Genomic DNA, 18,064 nt, shown 5'->3' on the forward strand with positions numbered 1-18,064 from the left:
TATCCGAGTTACCGTAGACTTTGTCAGTTTGAACCAGTCTGGCCATCCTCTGTTGACCTCTCTCATCAACAATGCATTTCCATCCGCAGAACTGCCACTCATTGGATGTTTTTTGTTTTTGGCATTATTCTGAGTAAATTCTGGAGACTGTTGTGCATGAAAATCCCAGGAGATCAGCAGTTACAGAAAAACTCCAACCAGCTCGTCAGGCACCAACAATCATGCCATGGTCGAAATCACTGAGATCAAATTTTTTCCCCATTCTGATGGTTTATGTGAACATTAATTGAAGCTCCTGAACCTTATCTAAATTATTTTATGCACTGCACTGATGTCACATGATTGGCTGATTAGATAATCTCATGGATGATTGTTGGTGCCAGATTTTTTGTTGGGTGTCTGTGGGATCGGACAAGTGAGCCTTTGGCACCCATGACCCTGTCAATGGTTCACTGGTTGTCCTTCCTTGGACCACTTTTGGTAGGTACTAACCAGTCCATACAGGGAACACCCCACAAGACCTGCTGTTTTAGAGATGTTCTGACCCAGTCGTCTAGCCATCACAATTTGGCCCTTGTCAAAGTCGCTCAGGCTATACAATGCTTGAAATTGCCAAAAAACTGAAGATTTAATACAAAGGTGTACACTACAGTCTTCAAAGACAAATGACAATTGGCTCTAACAAGGACAGAAAGAGATGTGGAAGGCCAGAGGTACAACTAAACAAGAGAATAAGTACATTAGAGTCTCTAGTTTGAGAAATAGACGCCTCACATATCCTCAACTGATAGCTTCATTGAATTCTACCCGCTCAACACCAGTTTCATGTACAACAGTAAAGAAGACTCAGGGGTGCAGGCCTTATGGGAAGAATTGCAAAGAAAAAGCCACTTTTGAAACAGAAAAACAAAAAGAAAAGGTTAGAGTGGGCAAAGGAACACATTGGACAACAGATAATTGGAAAAGAGTGTCATGGATCTTAACCCCATTGAGCTTTTGTGTGATCAGCTAGACTCTAAGGTGTGTGAGAAGTGCACATCTATGGTAAGTGATACAGGAAGCGTGGGGTGAAATGTCACCTGAGTATCTGGACAAACTGACAGATAGAATGCCAAGGATCTGCAAAGCTGTCATTGCTGCATGTGGAGGATTTTTTGATAAGAATTCTTTGAAGTAGTTTAAGAAGTTCTGAAATTTTTTTTCCAAATTGTAATAGTAATTATTCACATTATTAATGTCCTGACTATACATTGTGATCAGCTGAATGCCACTTTGGTGAATAAAAGTACCAATTTCTTTCCATAAGAGCAATATCTGTACGGTATTCCAAACTTTTGGCCGCCAGTGTGTATATACAGTTGTACTCAAAAGTTTGCATACCCTGGTAGAAATTGTAAAAATTTGGCATTGATTTTGAAAATATGACTGATCATGCAAAAAAAAACAAAAAACTCTTATTTAAGGATAGTGATCATATGAAGCCATTTATTATCACATAGTTGTTTGGCTCCTTTTTAAATCATAATGATAACAGAAATCACCCAAATGGCCCTGATCAAAAGTTTACATACCCTTGAATGTTTGGCCTTGTTACAGACACACAAGGTGACACACACAGGTTTAAATGGCAATTAAAGGTTAATTTCCCACACCTGTGGCTTTTTAAATTGCAATTAGTGTCTGTGTATAAATAGTCAATGAGTTTGTTAGCTCTCACGTGGATGCACTGAGCAGGCTAGATACTGAGCCATGGGGAGCAGAAAAGAACTGTCAAAAGACCTGCGTAACAAGGTAATGGAACTTTATAAAGATGGAAAAGGATATAAAAAGATATCCAAAGCCTTGAAAATGCCAGTCAGTACTGTTCAATCACTTATTAAGAAGTGGAAAATTCAGGGATCTCTTGATACCAAGCCAAGGTCAGGTAGACCAAGAAAGATTTCAGCCACAACTGCCAGAAGAATTGTTCTGGATACAAAGAAAAACCCACAGGTAACCTCAGGAGAAATACAGGCTGCTCTGGAAAAAGACAGTGTGGTTGTTTTCAAGGAGCACAATACGACGATACTTGAACAAAAATGAGCTGCATGGTGGAGTTGCCAGAAAGAAGACTTTACTGCGCCAATGCCACAAAAAAGCCTGGTTACAATTTGCCCGACAACACCTTGACACGCCTCACAGCTTCTGGCACACTGTAATTTGGAGTGACGAGACCAAAATAGAGCTTTATGGTCACAACCATAAGCTCTGTGTTTGGAGAGGGGTCAACAAAGCCTATAGTGAAAAGAATACCATCCCCGCTGTGAAGCATGGTGGTGGCTCACTAATGTTTTGGGGGTGTGTGAGCTCTAAAGACACAGGGAATCTTGTGAAAATTGATGGCAAGATGAATGCAGCATGTTATCAGAAAATACTGGCAGACAATTTGCATTCTTCTGCACGAAAGCTGCGCATGGGACACTTTTGGACTTTCCAGCATGACAATGACCCTAAGCACAAGGCCAAGTTGTCCCTCCAGTGGTTACAGCAGAAAAAGGTGAAGGTTCTGGAGTGGCCATCACAGTCTCCTGACCTTAATATCATCAAGCCACTCTGGGGAGATCTCAAATGTGTGGTTCATGCAAGATGACCAAAGACTTTGCATGACCTGGAGGCATTTTGCCAAGATGCATGGGCAGCTATACCACCTGCAGGAATTTGGGGCCTCATAGACAACTATAACAAAAGACTGCATGCTGTCATTGATGCTAAAGGGGGCAATACACAGTATTAAGAACTAAGGGTATGCAGACAGGGGTCATTTCATTTTTTTCATTGTTGCCATGTTTTGTTTTATGATTGTGCCATTCTGTTAAAACCTTCAGTTGAATATGAATCCCATAAGAAATAAAAGAAATGTGTTTTTCCTGCTCACTCATGTTTTCTTTAAAAATAGCACATATATTACCAATTCTCCAAGGGTATGCAAACTTGAGCACAACTGTATATACACACACACACACACACGCACACACTTCATATATATATTTTGCGAATAACTTTATTGGTATTCAATTACAAAAAAGGAAAACAAGACACAAAGACAAACAGTAACATACATTTCATATATTAAATACAGTATGTATACATATATTTTATTATATTATTTTTTTGTAAAATTTCTTTGAATTCAATTTTTTTTTAATGAATTAAAATTTCAGTTTGCTCCTTACACAAACCTATCATATGACTTCAGAAGACTTAATATATAGCGGAGTCAGATGGACCACTTTCATGATACTTTTAGTGTGCATTTTCATCTCTTTTGAAGCTTTTAAATTTCAGTTCTCATCCATTGTAACTGCATGGAAAAGAGCGACCAGTATAGTCTTCAAATTTTTCCTTTGTCTATGTTTCCTATATCAGTGCTAACTTTAAAAAACAATTGGAATGTTCCTTTCAGTTTATCACAGAAACTTTCCTTTGAATACCAGTTCACTGGTAATTTAGCTTGCACAATCGAAAAAAATGTGTTACACATCAGAACGTTTTTTTGTTTTTTTTTACTTCTGGCTCACAATATGCGCATATGTCAGCATGTACTGTATCTGCATACACTGTGCAAGCAGGGGTGTGTGTCACACTTGTGTGTGCTTGCATGCGTGAGAGTGTGTGGAAGAGAGAGAGTGGTGAGTAATCAGAAATCCTTGAGGCTTTACAGCAGTGTTATCGTTTTTGCCACATGTGAAAGCTTGAGGAAAACACCCAACCCTAACTGTATCCCAAAACAACATACACACTTCACCTAAAGAGGACACTTAATCTTCACTGAGGCAAGGACTTTGCATTAAAGATGTAATGCTGTCCCCATAAGTGCTGCGCTCTGCTATGCTTCAAAAGGCAAATTTTATATACACTCACAACCTTTATATTGAAGGTTAAATTAAAAATTGTAATTAAATGGAAGTTAAAAGGAACCCTGATGGAAATAAAATTCTACTACTACTAATTTTTTATTTTTTTCAAATGCATGACTAAAGAGTTATCAGCATTTACTCACTCTCTCTCGTTGTCCCAACTCGTAAGATTTTCTTTCTTCTGTTGAACAAAAAAAGGTAAAATGACAGCCTCGGTCACCATTCATTTTTATTCCATCTTTTGTTTAAACATACAATGAAAGTGAATGGTGACTGAGGCTATCATTCTACCTAAAATCTCCTTTTGTGTTCCATGGATGGCAATGATGACAGAATTTACATTTTTGTGTGAACCATCCCTTTAATATTTTAATTAGGCTTAACTGAAGAATTCAGTTATAATATAGTTATTAATATAGACTTCAGGATATATTAATTTTAACAACTTGAAAAGGTCTTCAGACAGGAAATTGTTTTCAGCTTTGCTGCATTGTGTGGATTACATTTGTCTTCTTAGAATTACACTGTGTTCTAGCAGTGACAAGTGATAAAAGCTACATCTTCCATGTAAATCCGAGTTTTGGCAATCTTGTCACAATCGCAACGATCAATGGAGCATTTTCCAATTCTCTTGGTTTCTATATCTATATTCTTCTATATTCTGTACTCAAGATCTTTCTCAAATATACTCCATACATGTACTTAACTATACTATAAAGCAGATAGTTTCAGCTCTAAAATCTGATGAGCCATAGACGAGCCATGTTCAAACCCATTGTAAAATAGCAAGCACACACATATACAGACTCACACCCCTGTGACCACACATCAGTGTAATTCTATATTATTGTGCCAAGTTGCTGAGTTGTTTGGCAGCCTAAAAGCCTATACATTTAGGCTAATGAACTACTTCAACTACTTTATATTTATCCAGCATACCCTACCTCTTCTGCCATACATTCCCATGCATTTGTATATAACAGATTTGTATTTGTACATACGTATACATACATATAATGCTTTGGTATTATTTTGTATTTCTATAAATACTTATATTTTCTATTCACTTTTTATTTTTATTCATTTTTTTTTTTTATTATTATCTCTGTCTTGTTGCTGTATTGTTTGTGCACTGGAAGGTCCTGTCACCAAGACAAATTATTGTATGTGTAAGCATACTTGGCAACAAAGCTCATTCCGATTCTGATTCCGATTCTGATTTGGAAAATAGATTGTTCTACTTCATGTTGTGCCTATGAACACCCCATAACTGGGGTTAACCCACTGTGACTCATGCCTCTTGTGTCTTTTTGCTTCATTACAAAATGGTTAGTTCAGACTCTAAATTCTGATTGAATGTGCCGCTTTCATAGCAGTTATAAAATGTCAAGATAGTGCAACAGTGCCCACCCACTTTTTCAGCCATCTCGGTTTTGGAAGTGTTTTTACCATTCATTTTGTACATAGGGATTTCTTAAAATTCTTCCTAAAAGTGTTCCAAGCCATGAACCAAATCAACCAGTTACAAGATGAATCACAACATTACAAACTTTGATTTGAAGCATCAAAAAAATAAAGTATTTGAAAATCAGACAAAAAAAGACAAATGGTACAAGACAGTGTACTATGGCCCTAATTTACTAAAGGTTTGCGTGTATAGAAACGTGCAAACTTAAATGCATGCGCAAAAAAAAAGGTCTGAACTGATTTGCTAATGTCTTCTAAGGATTGCGTCTGTCAGATATAGCAAGTCTTGGCAATTTTTGCGTTTCCCCGAAATAAATATGCAATTTAGAGGCGTGCCTCCATATGTTCACAATAAAGGGTGGTGTCGATGCAAAAGAATGAAACTGCACCCACAAAAATTGATTTATCAAGCCTGAAAGTTATTTCAGAAAAAGAAACTACAAGAGTAAATTAATATGAAAGGCAGGTATTAATCTGATTCGCTGTGCATCATGCTGTCATTGTGGCAAAACAGAGACTTTGAGAACGAAGAATACACAGAATACCCATTGCTGACATGCATTAATATGATATCAAATTATTTCTCATGAAAAAAAACTGTTTTATTCTGTTATTTAATAATTATTTTATTTTTAGAAATCATAACTGATGATCATGCAACTCTTATAACTCTAAGATAAAAACAGCCTACGAACAATTTATGTCCAAATTACGTTGTATTTCAGTGTTTTAAACACTGTTTTAACTGGCGAAATATTGCAAATTATTTTAAGTGGCTGTTCTTTCCAGTACACTAAAGTGGGCCGATACGCACAGGTACACAGAGCAGGTGTCATCTTGATCCTGTGAAACGAGCAGGGAGTGCAAGTTCTGTAGCGTGCAGCTTCCTGTGTCTCTCTCAAGAGCAGCTAACTTTGCCATAGTCAGGATAATTGTGGTTTTAAATTCAGATTAGCATGATATTAGTGAATGATATTAGTAGCACGATGGCTTAATGTGTACTGTACATAATTTTCTTCTTTATGAATTCACTTTGCTTCGTTCTGAAACATTCCAAGAAAAGGGTGTCATGGGAATTCTCATCAACTACTCTTACACTTGTTAAATAGCAGGGATTTTATGACAATATCATCTAATCCTAAATAAAAAAAAATATAATAATAAATGTCATATTGAATACAAATAAAATGGTATTTAGTGACAGCCGGGCTGTAAGTGAGCACACATTTGGTGCAAGTACCACATGCAAAAGCCTAGTTTTCGAAGGTGTGTCCACAATTTTTCTTTGTAAATCACCCGCAAAACGCCCACGACGCGCATGCGCAATCTGATACATTGCACAAGCAAATTAGTGCCCATTATTTGGGATCCAGTAAATCAGGGCCTTAATGTTTTCAATGAGGGAATGAAGTACAATTCCAAGAAGCATTGTGAATGACGTAATCGCATAAAAAAACAATGGAAATATATCAAACCATTGATTTTAGTTTGTTGAATATAAGTATAGAAAGAGTATTTTTATTTTATTGCAAATTACTCAGATTATATAAACATATGCAAGGCCTTTAAGAGTGTAGGGAGACATCATGAGAGTAGGCGGTCACTTTTTTATCTTCAAATATATATATATATATATATATATATATATATATATATATATATATATATATATATATATATATATATATATATAATGCGGACTGATGGCTTTAATAAAATATGCCAACGATCAACAACGTTTTTAGCTCACTGTAGTTGTCACTGAAGATTTATAAGTTATTTATAAAAATCAATTCGGATGGGATTTTTACATCCGCTCGATAAACACATACTTGTGACTGCACATCCTATATTAATATACCAAGCTGCTACGTTGTTTGCCAACCACAATCAGTCCACAGTTAGGCTTATGAACTATGTATACTATTTGCCAGATTAATTGTTTATATAATTATTATGAATAAATCTAAATACTTATTAACCATTGTTGTGTTTTATCATATTGCTTTTGTCACCATTTTTTTTTTAAGCAATAAGCCTTTCAAAGCCACGTGATTTTACCCAGAATAAGGGTGTTCTTGTCTTGACATGAAGCTTATGGCTTTATTTTAGACATGATATTCAAATATTTTTGTTTGATTACCTTAATTTATTTGAACAAGTGTAGGTGTAAACTTGTAGCTATGATTGCATATCCCGATCAGAGAATGTGGCCCGTTGTCCAAAATGAAATGTCAATACAGGTGTTGAGGGGCTGTAAGTGACATACTTCAGGAGGTACCTTCAGGAAGTGAAGATTAGATTGAGAAGTGGGACCCCAAGAGAGGGGGTTTATTAGCATATGACTCTTATTTAGCTAGAAAGGGACCAGATCTTGGAAAATAAAAAGATTTGTGAAAGGAACAAAAAATGAAGGTAGTCACAAATCTTTTCAACATTTGGCTCCTTTCACATGCTGGAACAACTATGCCAATTGTTCTTAACTGGTTTTGCTTCAGGAACCTGATTGTACATTGGATATCAAGTAGCAACCCAACACAGTAATAAAATTGTTTATGTACAGAAGTAAATAAAATTGTTGTGAAAAATCACACACTGAAATGTACGACTGCAAATGCCCAATGTGCAAAATTATTATCTGAGTGTTTGGTTTCTGAATGTAATTCACCACACAAAACACAATTTGATTGGCATGAACCATGTTTATCCTCATTGCAAGTGAATATGTATTAAATGCAGTCTTGGTTGTATTCTATCTCAGTAGACTTGAAGATTTTCGACTATGAAGGCATGGCACTAATATAAACCATGTCACGCCTAATATAACAAGCACTAACTTGTAAAAACGTCTTACAATAGCAGTCACATGCTTCATACTTTGCTATTCTGTAATGAGTATGATCTTTTGTTGTTCCCGTTCAGCATTATGTAAGATACAGTAGCCAGCATTTTAGCCCACAGTCTTTCATTTGAACCAAAGTGTGACTGTCAAATTATAGTCTTTGTTCCCTCAATAGAACACAGTCATACTGCAAGAAATCACACCAAAAACAGGAGAGGACTTTTAGTTAAGTCTCTTGCTTCTCAGATTTGTCTTCTGAAAACAAAAAGACCCAAGTAACCTCACATGTCTCCTCTGGAGTTTCAAAAGAGATCTCTGTTCTCAGATCTGCCAAGATACTGAAGTCAGCAATCAAAAGTCAGAGATCCAATTCTTCTAAGACCAAATATGCTATCCACAATAATTGTATAGCTCTATACTCTATTCTCTTTTTTGGGGGGTGAACTATCCCTTAAAGCTATGAAAGAGCAACCTCTGAGCAGTACAGTTTTGTTATGGGATGGCACTGGGACAAATGGAAACTTATTTCTTTGTCAATCTGGGTAGGTGGGTGGTTTGAGAATCAGTGTTATTTTGAGACTGTGATGTGTGGCCTCGGAGGGAAGTGAGAGCGAAAAGGTTATTCTGTTACAGAACCCTGAACCGCACTGTGAAAATATATATATATATATATATTTTTTTTTAATTCACTGGGTGAAAAAAAATAATAATAATTAGATGTCTTTATGCCTTCCTGAGCCTGTCCTAAAAACAAAATTCTCTAAATTGTTTTTCTCTCTCTCAAATTTATTTTCCTCTTTCATTTTTTTTTTCTCAAAATTTTTTTGATTTGGGCAACTCTAACACGAGTCATCCCTTTAAACACAGCACGGAAAACAGAGCGAGGGTGTCACAACGGTCAAAGACATCTCCAAATGTATTTATTTTTCCCTCAAGAGGCATCACGAGAATTTTTTATTTTTTTTTTGCTTGCTAGTTACCTATTAGCATGTGGTACCAGCCTCGGCCACCAGGTGCCACAATCAGTAAGCATGAAATTTTATGCTTAAGGTGACAGATGACAGCTGTGGTACTTGATCTGTTTATTTGTATTGTTGTAAAATACAAAAGGAACATTTTGCAAATCTTAAAAGAAACTACTAATACATGAGATCCCACAATTGAATTAATATACCTCAGGTTACTATGTTAAATATGGCACTCATTGTGAAGTGTGAAATTGTTAAAAGAAAATGTAACCCATGCAGGATCCATTAAATTCAGGTTTTGTACTTTGGTGGGTCGCCACTTGATGTCCAGTGTGAAATCTGGGTCCCGAAGCAAAACCAGCTGAAGCACTAGAAGAACCGCCGCTCTAAAGAACTTCTCGTGTCCGGGAGCGACAGCGCTTTACACAGGACTGGGAGCATTATGGATGTGCGTTCCTTTATTCTTATGACTTTGCCTTGCAGATCTCTAAGATATTTTTTAAAAGTGCCAATAAACCTGCTCTTCTGTACATTTCAAGTTTGCATTTGATTATTTCTGTTGAGAATTTTCATCTAGGCGATGATGTAATGGGTTTTCGCCATCCCCTTGTCTCACCACCTGCAGATTATTAGTAATTAAATCTCCACCTCTATATTCCTGTGATTACTTCGTCTTTGCTTATGGTGATCTTCCTCCCCCAACTTCTCATGAGGTGGCTTTTGGAGTTGTGTTTTAAATCAACAACTTATTTTATGGGATGAATGACCACATGCTGCTGGAACACAATATGGAAAATGAAAATGTGAGCTGGAAGTGTTTTAATGGGCGCACCATCCTGGTAGCATATATCCAAAAGCAACCCACGTGTATAGTACAATTTGCTTTGCAAACTCTATGCAGGCTTTGGATTTTCACCTGTATTTCATGATCTCATATTGAGATCTTTGACTGTGATGAAGTTCCAGCATAAATAAGTCCGCACGACTTTAATTTTGTTAAACATTCCATCAATGTATGCATTATTTTATTCATCCAGAAATTATAACATTACTTACAACAAGATTAACATTACCAGTTGTACACACACATCACAACAAAAGGACAGGCACTGTCAACGTTGCAATATTTAATAGATGCAAAGTTCTCAGTGCTTCTCCTCATTTAACAGATCAAGGGATAACCAGACAGCCAGACGATGTCTGAACACGAAGTGTGCACCATTTTTTCAAGCAACTCTGCATCTTCCTTTAACTCGACATGGTGCCGCTGTTGAAGCTGACGCGTCGCTCCAAAGAGTTCATTGATTTGGGTAACTCTAACACGAGTCATCCCTTTAAACACAGCACTGAAAACAAAGACACCTAAAAAAAAAAGTTCACCAAATGAAACAATTTTTCACAGTGCTTCCGTATACTATATTGGGACACAGTGAGAGCACTGTTGAGCTGTGTGAGACAAGCTGAATTGGACTGAAGTACACTACAAGTGCCAGAAAACATGTCCATGCGCACTGGGAGGAATGTAGGCCATTGTGCCTGTCAATGGGAAAGACGTTTTCCAAGTGGGAAGCACAGCGAGGACAGGATGCTGTGAGTGGTGTCTATTGTATGTGCGGGTGTGTATTTGTGTTTGCGTGCATGTTTTTGTGTGGGTTTCAAGACACAACAACCCAGATCCTGCTTGTCCTCTCACTCAATGGGCTGCATCATTGTAGAGTATTGTTTCCTCTCCTCAGAAGAGCCATGGGAAGCCGCTGTAACCCTGCGAGGTGGTAATTACATTAGCTACGGCCAGCAGGAGGAGTCACGACCCCATTTCCATCTTCCCATTCATGTGACAGAAAATCAGTGTAGCACTTATACCAAGAAGTTGTTTTATAACAAAAATGACTGTTGATACACTAAAAGTGAATTATACAATACATCATGTTTTTCTAGTCTAGGAGGTTACAGTAAGCTGAGAAAGAAAGAAAAATTGTGTCGCTGTCGCAGCCTGTCGCGCCCATTCGGCATAACGCGACAGCCCGTTTCAGCTTATCACAGCCATTGCGATAGAAAAAACACCAGGAACAATCCAGCCCATAGAGAAACCACATTCAGACAAGAAATCACAAGGAATGATCCAACACAGGGCAAAGAACACAAGGGGAATGTTGCCTTCGGAGGCTATATATGGAAGTATGAACCAGGAACTAGAATTTTCAAAATAAAAGACAAGAAATACAAGAATCAACAAAATACAAATGACAAAGAGGCAGTTGATAGCCAATTCATGTATACATGTAATTTTTTTTCTCCACTTTTTCCAACTTTTGATTCCATTTCTAGTGAGAAATTAGTATTGTATCTAAATCTGTTTCTAGTATTGAAATTAGTTATGAAATATACAGTTGGTTATCACCAAAACTCTTTTGATTTTGTTCTAGATGATTAGACTTATAAGCAGACACGTAACCTTTAAAGGACACCAAATGGCGATAATCAGTTGCTGGTAGCCTAGCAATGATGTGGCAGTATGTTTCCTCAGTAGCCTGTCCAAAACCAGTTTCTGGAGGTACGTACCAGCGTACAGAAATGTTGTCTGTTGAATCATTGATTGATAGAGCAGCGATGCAACAAGACAGCTACCTGCAGCGAGTATAAAGAGGGGAAAATCAGAAGGCAAACAAGGAAGGCAGGTGTGGCAAATTGAGATAATGAGGGAAACGAGGGGGCAGGTCTAGGGAAGGACAAGGACAGAAACAAGCAGGGCAGAGTCTAGAGCTGTGTCTAGAAGGTAACACCCAGCAATCTGTCTAGTGAGTCTCACTTGCTGTTACTAAGGTTAGGTTAAGGGTTAAAATGGTGTATTTTTTTGCTTGTTTTTTTGTATTAGTGTTTTTTTTTTTGTTTTGTTTTTTGGAGTGGGGGTGGCTCATGTCTGATCTCTCCTAAGATCAGGCACCATGAGTCAGGACCGCCACTGTATATTAGTAAATATAAATGAAATGATTCATATAGTGAAAAACAGTGTGAAAAAGTGTGTCCTTATTAAACATTATTTTAGGTTTTAACTGTATTTTACTTCATGCGTTAAAAATGTTGGATCTATTTGGCAACAATCTACTTGACATCCAGCTAATCATCCCAAGCTTTACAAAGCAGCAGGTCTACAGTACAGGCAGACCATACCAAATCACTAGTTCCACCAGATCTCAGACATGATAACTCCTTTCACAAACAGCCTGGAATAGAGGCTCAGTAACAATTCATATTCATCTGCTCTGAGGAATGAAAAATACTCAGATACTCTTTATTGTTATCGAAGACTGTCCTGCAGGGCAGAGTTCCCTACTTGGCCCCAGAGGACCCAGAACTGACTATGAAACCCACAGCAGGACACCATCAGCACTATAGACCAGACCTGTTTGAGAGACAACAGCATGTAAAAGCAGGCTTTTACATTAAAATTCTAAAAAGACTCCCTCCTTCTGCTAACTTTAGAATACTAACAAGATGGAATGCTTGCACTGTCTGAATATCAACAAGAAGAACTTTTGTTTGAGAATGTTTATGATCATTTACACATTTTGTGCATTTGAAGCTCTCTTGGGCTGCACAAACCCCTTTGTGACCTTAAACTTTTCTTATACACTACTTTTAGTTTGTAGCAGTGTACTTAAAGAAACTAAATTCTCCTTAAGTTTGTATTTAATGAGCTGCTACCATCTAAACTTAAACACAATATTAATAATAAAAATAAAAAAAACGGAGCTACTATAAGGTTAATGTGAGATTCAGATTCTTAATCCTCTTAAATGCAGAGAATGTAACTAAAGTGCAGTTACCAATGACTTATCACACTCATCATGCTTGGTGGGCAAAGGGGCCGTTAGCCCAAGTTCTGGTTGGGCAATCCACAAAGCGGAGAACTATGGAGTTCCCCTCACACTACTGAGTCCTTGAGAAAAGTACTGAAGGTTGTTTGCTCTACAGGACTTTCTCTGCAGTAAGTATAGGCCTATTATAGGTTGCTTTGGATAAACATAGCAATTACATTTACAAGTACACATTTACATGACAGTACTGATGGAAAACATGATAAAAGGCATTTGCACAGTTTCTTGTTACTTATAGAACATAATACTATTACTTTTGCTCATACTTAGTAACAATCCGCAATTATAATTCTTAAACTAAGCGTGAAACTCATCCTGCATCATTTTTGCTATGGACAAGATACCGAGGGACGGAGGAGCCTGGCCGCCGTGAGCGGAGGAACAGCCGCCGACCGCGAGGGGAGGAGGGGCTCCTAGCCGACCGCCTGGAGCGGTCAGGGCCGCTGCCGGGGCGGAGGAGACCCCTACCAGCCACTAGAACATGGCGGGGTCGAGAGGACCGCCGACTGTGAGCGGGGAGGGGCTCCTGGCTGACTGCCTGGAGCGGGAGAACCGCTGCCAGGAGTGGGGCATTCCGTCCGCCAGGGGTCGGGGGACTGCCTCCGATCCGCCCAGGGAGCCATGGCTGTCATCCACTAGAGGGTAGAGGAGTGGCCGAGGACCAAGCTACGGCATATCAGAGAACCGGCGAGTAAAATTTTGTTTTTTAACTCTCTCTCCTCTCTCTCCTGCTGTCGCTCTGTGTTGGCCTTTCCCTCTCTTTTTAAATATTATTGTTATTGTTTTGTATCCCTCGCCCTGACTCCTCCCAGATCCAGAAAGGCGGGGATGACCTGCCATGGGATGTACGTCATGCGTCCCGGCTTGAAAGAACAAGGGAGGAATGTGGCAGGGTGGAGGGCAGGGCCATGATGCTGCACACCTGGCCCCTAATCAGGCTGATCAAGCCCGAGAGGGATAAAGGCGACCAGAGGTGGCATCTCGAGAGAGAGAGAGAGAGAATTACAGGCAGCTGCCCTGTATGTGTTTATGTTTGTGTGTTTTTGTTTAAGTTAATCATTAAATCGTTATTTATATTGTAAAGCCGGTTCTCGCCTCCGCCTTTCCTTTTTACCTTGTTACATAGCTCTATTATGAACAGCCTCTGCCCTTGGAGATTGGCTATAATATTTAATGGGCTTACTGCCATCTGAGATTAACTCTTTGTTTACTGGGAACAATTTAGTCTCCACTGCCCACTGACTTTTAGAAAATTATCCAAAATCCAAATCCATTCTCGCCACAGCAGGAATCACACAAAGGAGTTTATCCCTAAGACAGCGCAATAATCCAAACACAGACCTTACCTAGGAGAAAATCTGGTGGAGGCGGCAGACGAGGAGAGATATGTGGAATTTAGATAGCTGTTGAAAAATTGGATTACAGGTTTATATGGTATTTATGTGTATCGGGTTTCAGTCTAAGGGCATCATAGACAATAACAGAGCTAAATAATGACTTTAAAAGAAAAGCTCACACATAAATATAAATTCTGTCATCATTCACCCTCATGTACTCTGCTATTTTTTCCATGGAATACGAAAGGTAAAAAAAGTGGCCTCAAAACAAAACAAAAGAAGCACCATAAAGGCATCATACAGTTAGTTCGTACATCATGTGTGTTCTATAGTCCAAGTCTTTTGAAGACATATGAGAAAAGCTTTTTGTGAGGAAAAGACAGAAATTTAAAGGAATAGTTCACCCAATAATTTTAATTGTCTCATTATTCACTTACCCTCATGCCATCCCAGATGTGTATGACTGTCTTTCTTTAGGAGAACACAAATTTTTAGAAGAAGATAGAGTTCTGTCAGGTCCTTATAATGCAAGTGAAAGGGTGCCAGCGCTTTGACGGTCCAAAAGTCACATTTAGGCAGCATAAAAGTAATCTATACAACTCCAGTCGATCAATGAATGTCTTCTGAAGCGAATCGATACGTTTGTGTTAAAAATCAATCAATAATTAAAACGTTATTGACTTTTAAAAAGTGGTTCCTGCCAGCAGTTGACGCATCACGTAGCTATTGCATGACGTAAGCACGTCGGCAAGTTCACAAAAGAATATGGAAGCAGCGCTTATTTACAACAGAAGAATGAACATCATGTGAGAGTTCGGCCATTTCAAACAGCATCAGATCCCTGGACACTGATTTAAAGTTAAAAACGTTCTAGCTATCGACTTGTTTCTTACATAAACCTATCAGTTTGCATCAGAAGACATTCATTGATCGACATCAAAGTGCTGGCACCCATATACTTGCATTATAAGGACCTGACAGAGCTCTATATTATTCTAAAAATCTTCATTTGTTTTCTGCTGTAGAAAGACAGTCATACACATCTGGGATGGCAACAGAGTAAGTGAATAATGAAATAATTTTCATTTTTGGGTGAACTGTTCCTTTAAGTAATTTTTCACTGAAAATCTTGCCCTCCCCTAAAGCTATTTTTGTCCAGAATTTAAAAAATCAGAGTCACTATTTGCACTAGATGTACAGTGTATTGTACCTTCCACACAGCGTGGCTATTTGAATTCCAATACTCTGGTGGAAACATCAGACTATTGTCTTCTGGAAATAGAAGACAAACTTTGTTTCTAGTGTTGCTGCAGTGGCATAGGGTGTAACAATGGCGTGGATGCGCTTTACTCGTGTGGACAACCCGGGTTAGATTCTAACTTTTGTCTCACTTTTTACCATCCTGTTTCCTGTCTCCACTATTAATATGTCCTTTAATACTACTTATAATAATAAATAAAAATACACATAAATGTTGATTACCTCGCAGTGATTTGGTCACTGTGAAAGTTGGGGAGTTGAGAGAAAGGTTTGATCCGGGTTAAATTAACCATAGTTTTACTACAGTAATATTGTAGTAGTCATGTTTTTTGGTGGAATTCGTAGTTTTAATGCAATTAACCATGGTGTTACTACAATTATATGGTGTTAATATAGTAATCATGTTTTAATTTTGTGGTTGCTATGATTTTACTACAAAATACCATGGTATTTACTGTAGTAAAACCATGGTTAATTTTTGTAAGGTAAGGTTAGGGTTAGGTTTAGGGGTGGGGATTGGATTAGGGTGTTTGTGGGACTCTAAATAACGTAGATGCACCATTTTTACTACCAGAACTTTTCCTTGCTGAGCAGAGTATAACACATCATATTTAGGTCCATCCAGAGATAAACAATGGTGCAGACTGAATAGCAGACTATAGCTTGTACTACTAATGAGGGAAAACCTTTCATCTTAAAGAGATACAGGCACAGTTGTCAATAATAGTGATTTTGCATAGTCCATATTGAAAGCACATAAACAAAAGTGAAATACTCGTCTTTGGTGCACTGCTGCTTAAAGACATTTTGCCTATCTGTGTGCAATTCAACATGTTTTTGATGTCCATGTAAAGGCTGAGCCTACTATTAACCTCTCAGCAGGGTATTTGAGTATCTCGGGATTTGCCAATTACCCGCTCTCAGTCAGGTTGGGTCACAATGAAAGAGGTTCGACCTATTTCTCTATGAAAAGCTGCAGCAGTCTGAATAGACAAGCTTCAGAGAACAAACCATAGCCCCTACCCTGAGCGACCTCCTCTTTCTCCTGTGCCTGAGAAGAGCCTAAACATTCACTATACACTCATTGCTTTGCTCCTCCAACCATGTTAAAATGCAAAATCATGTTAAATTAAGTTATTTGCTATAATTGGTTAGATTGCTATCATAGAGGTGATTTGGAAGATTTAAACTTGAATTTAGCATAAATCTTTTGAATAGTTTCATAAAGTTTTGGTTCTCATTATTTCACGCTTTTAAAAAAAAGTTAAAATGTGATTTTATTACCACAGGGAGATATTTCTACCTTGCATGACCTAAAATTACATTTTTTGGTTTAACTTAATGTAGTTAAGTTGATTAAATCATATTACATATTTTAATTGACTTTAATTATAACAATTCATTTAGATGGTACCACAAGTAAGAAAGAAAGAAAGAAAGAAAGAAATAGTATGCTTTTGAAAGGGCGATCACGGGCATAAACAGCTGTTTTGCAGGTTGATATAAAATGACATGGATGAGAGTTACAGCAGTGACGCGCACTTTCTGATCAAGAACTCTGGAACTAATAATGATCAATCACTGGGATGCACTCTCTCCCACCTGTTCACTCAGATTAATTAAAAGTGCCTTACCGGATTTAAAGCGACGTTAAGCTCCGGCAGACTCCTGTCACAAGCCAAAGGAGGAGAGACGAAGAGGATGACACCAAGACGCGGATCACACTCCAAACTTTTTCGCACGCTGCACGAGTAAACACCATCACCCTCCCATATTGATGTGCAGAGCGACGCGACACGAATGGAACGCTCATGTATGGAAAGCCAAATAAGTTATAATCAAACCGCGCGCTTGTAGTGCAGACAGGGTCGCTGATTGTAATAGGAGAGTTTAAGTTGGTGGCGTCGCTGGCTTGCCGTGTGCATCAAATCAGTACTTATATTGCCGATTTTGTTGTATGAAGTCCTTATCACTTTTAATTTGTGTGATGCTACACATAGGCCTATTACTTTTTTTTTAGGATATATTTACAATCACAATTTACCTAAGATACCCAGTGTAGCAGAATTGCAATGTATGTTTACAGCAATTAAATAACAGCCTACCAAATGTTTCATAAAAAAAAGAAAGAAAAAGAAACATAGCAGTAGCTGACACTCTGAACTGTATCACAACAACAGTTTGTTGGGGGAAAAATGTTGCATATTAAATCTCTAAGCATGCTAAAATCACAAAATATTCACCTCAAAGCAAAATGTGCTTAAAAATAAATGTTTCCTATTTAGTGTCAATATTTTCTGAAGTCCTACAAAATTAAAAACAAAAACAAAATGCGATTAATTTTTTGTTTAAATCAGTGGCTTCTTTAAAACAGGATACATATATATATACACTATATTGCCAAAAGTATTCGCTC

General features: G+C 37.9%; 1 protein-coding gene across 7 annotated transcripts in view; it reads right to left on the bottom strand.

Annotated features, from left to right (window-relative positions):
- LOC127419264 (neural cell adhesion molecule L1-like protein) overlaps nucleotides 1-17,422 on the bottom strand; it is a 97,936-nt gene extending 80,514 nt beyond the window's left edge. For 4 of the 7 annotated variants that reach the window (XR_007893632.1, XM_051660529.1, XM_051660527.1 and 1 more), the window contains exon 1: nucleotides 17,283-17,422. The gene's annotated coding sequence lies outside the window, so the exon portion shown is untranslated. The remainder of the gene's footprint in view (nucleotides 1-17,282) is intronic. The other 3 variants (XM_051660533.1, XM_051660530.1, XM_051660532.1) reach the window with 2 other exon arrangements.
- Nucleotides 17,423-18,064: the final 642 nt, after the last annotated feature.

The sequence above is a fragment of the Myxocyprinus asiaticus genome, chromosome 28 (genome assembly GCF_019703515.2).
Source record: "Myxocyprinus asiaticus isolate MX2 ecotype Aquarium Trade chromosome 28, UBuf_Myxa_2, whole genome shotgun sequence".
NCBI classification, from domain to species: Eukaryota; Metazoa; Chordata; class Actinopteri; order Cypriniformes; family Catostomidae; genus Myxocyprinus; species Myxocyprinus asiaticus.